This window comes from Lucilia cuprina, chromosome 4 (genome assembly GCF_022045245.1).
Source record: "Lucilia cuprina isolate Lc7/37 chromosome 4, ASM2204524v1, whole genome shotgun sequence".
In the NCBI taxonomy this organism is placed as follows: Eukaryota; Metazoa; Arthropoda; class Insecta; order Diptera; family Calliphoridae; genus Lucilia; species Lucilia cuprina.
The window spans coordinates 91,429,749-91,432,632 of record NC_060952.1 but is presented as its reverse complement, the minus strand read 5'-3'; the positions used below and the strand labels follow the sequence as shown (position 1 = coordinate 91,432,632).

Sequence of the window (2,884 nt, the reverse complement as noted above, 5' to 3'; positions counted from 1 at the left end):
AGTTCTAGTTCAGTTCTAGTTCAGTTCTAGTTCAGTTCTAGTTCAGTTCTAGTTCAGTTCTAGTTCAGTTCAGTTCTAGTTCAGTTCTAGTTCAGTTCAAGTTCAGTTTTTTAAAAAACAGATCTTTTAGAAATTTTTCAATTTGAGGCTTTTGTATGAGGGAAAATCTTTAAAAATATAGTTTTTTTAGTACTTTTTTTTAAATTATATTTCTTTAATAGAATTTTTGTTAAAAAATCACTTAAAACTCACATAAAAGTAGTATTTTTGTTACTTTTTCATAATTTATTTAAAAAAAAATATTTTTTTTTAAGAATTTTTTAAAAAGTTTTGTTAAAAACTACTTAAGGTTAAAAAATCTTTGAAAATACATTTTCAAGAAAAGGTAGTATTTTAATACTTTTTTAAAAAACTTTTTTTAAACAAAATTTTTGTTTTGTTATCTGCAGAGTGCTATAAATAAAGTATTTTTTATTAAAATAGGATTTTTAAAAAAGTAGTATTTTTACTACTTTTTTAAAAAACTGATTTTTTAGAAATTTTTTTAAGGGAGAAAAAAGCTTAAATTGTTGAAATTGTTTGTTTTATTAATAAATTTTTATTTTTTTTTTAATTTCAGGAGGTTTAGCTATTGCTGGCGGTAGCACGGATTTTGTAAATAAAGTTTTGGAAAATGTTAAAAATGGCCAACCCCAGGGGGGTTTGGAAGAACTCAGAAATACCTAAATTATTTGTAACAAAGTGACAAAATAAACAAAATCAAAAAATCTATAAATTAAAACCAATACAAAGATAAAAACACTGCAACATAAGAGGCAAAATACAATACATATATGATATATATATTTTTAAAAATATAAAGAAAAAAACGATTGAAAGCTAAAGAAAAAAAAACTATAAAAACAAGTAAGAAAACATAAATTATATTTTTTTAAATTGTTTTTGTAAAATGCTACCAGTTTTACCTGTTTTTATTAAAAAAAATAAAAATGTGTTTAAATATAATTTTTGTTTAAATGTTTTACTTTACTGTTTTATTAATATGATTTTGTTTTAAGCATTTGTTTGTTAAATTAAGTTTTTTTTAAGTTGAAAACATTTTGACCCTTAAAATGCTGTTTTATTAATTTATATTTTTATATAAAAACAAACTTCTATTTTTATTAAATATAATTTGCTGTCATATTTTTTAATTGTTAATGTTTAAAGTTTAAAGTTTTGTTAATGTTAAACAAGATTTTTTAAAAAAACGGGTCCTTTAGTTTACTTCTTTAAGTTTTTACATAAAAAACAAAAAGTTTTCAAATTATATTTTATATAAAATAATGTTTAAACGCACTAAATGTTTTCTTTTTATCCCAAAACTGTATATTAAAAAATAATATTATTAATAATTAATTAATTATTAAATCTATAAATATATATTCTATAAAATATGTTAAAAAGCAAATCTTACAACTAATTAACTTATAAGAATTCTTATCTAAATATATACATTTTTTTCTAAGTGTATATATTAAAAAAATAATATATATTTTATTTTTAATTAAATATTTGTTTGTAAAAATAAAAAAACAACGCATGAAGAAAAAAGAAACCCTACAAAAAACAAAACATTTATATGAAATACAACATATTTTTACATGGTGATATATTTTTTAATTTTTATTTTTCTATTTTTTTCAGTTTTAAGTTTATAAAATATCAATTTCTTTATATTTTATCTTAATCTTAAGTTTGTTTAATTAAAAACGTAAACAAAAACAAAATTACCTACACTTATTATACATACTTTATAAATCTATATATATTTTTTCTAAATAAATCAACCCAATATTTAATACATAAATATGAAAAGAAAAAACCACTAAAAAACTGTAGAATTTTTTTATTTTAATTAATTTTTTAAAGTTTTTGTTTGCAAATTGTTTACTTTTCTTTAAGTTTAATCTTTAGATTTTATTTTGTTTGATTAAAAATTTTAATTTTTATTATCATTAATCATAACCTAAAGCATAGATGAGTTGAGCAATATTGTCTTCAGGTTTTTTTTGTAATATTTCTTTGACAACCAACTTAAACAATTAATCAGGACAAACAAGTTATGTTCAAATTCTGTTCTTATTGTGTTTATGGTCCGTTCTGGATCAGTTCTAGTTCAGTTCTAGTCACTTCTAGTTCAGTTCTAGTTCAGTTCTAGTTCAGTTCTTGTTCAGTTCTAGTTCAGTTCTAGTTCAGTTCTAGTTTAGTTCTAGTTTAGTTCTAGTTCAGTTCTAGTTCAGTTCTAGTTCAGTTCTAGTTCAGTTCTAGTTCAGTTCTAGTTCAGTTCTAGTTCAGTTCTCGTTCAGTTCTAGTTCAGTTCTAGTTCAGTTCTAGTTCAGTTCTAGTTCAGTTCTAGTTCAGTTCTAGTTCAGTTCTAGTTCAGTTCTAGTTCAGTTCTAGTTCAGTTCTAGTTCAGTTCTAGTTCAGTTCTAGTTCAGTTCTAGTTCAGTTCTAGTTCAGTTCTAGTTCAGTTCTAGTTCAGTTCTAGTTCAGTACTAGTTCAGTTCTTGTTCAGTTCTAGTTTAGTTCTAGTTCAGTTCTAGTTCAGTTCTAGTTCAGTTCTAGTTCAGTTCTAGCTCAGTTCTACTTCAGTTCTAGTTCAGTTCTAGTTCGGTTCTAGTTCAGTTCTAGTTCAGTTCTATTTCAGTTCTAGTTCAGTTCTAGTTCAGTTCTTGTTCAGTTCTAGTTCATTTCTAGTTCAGTTCTAGTTCAGTTCTAGTTCAATTCTAGTTCCGTTCTAGTTCAGTTCTAGTTCAGTTCTAGTACAGTTCTAGTTCAGTTCTAGTTTAGTTCTAGTTCAGTTCTAGTTCAGTTCTAGTTCAGTTCTAGTTCAGTTCTAGTT

The 2,884-nt window shown here is 23.2% G+C and overlaps 1 protein-coding gene across 1 annotated transcript in view; it reads right to left on the bottom strand.

Moving 5' to 3' along the window:
* Positions 1 to 2,884, bottom strand: part of LOC111684667 (protein CREBRF homolog) — a 16,439-nt gene that overhangs the window by 3,967 nt on the left and 9,588 nt on the right. The gene's annotated exons all lie outside the window — the stretch shown is intronic.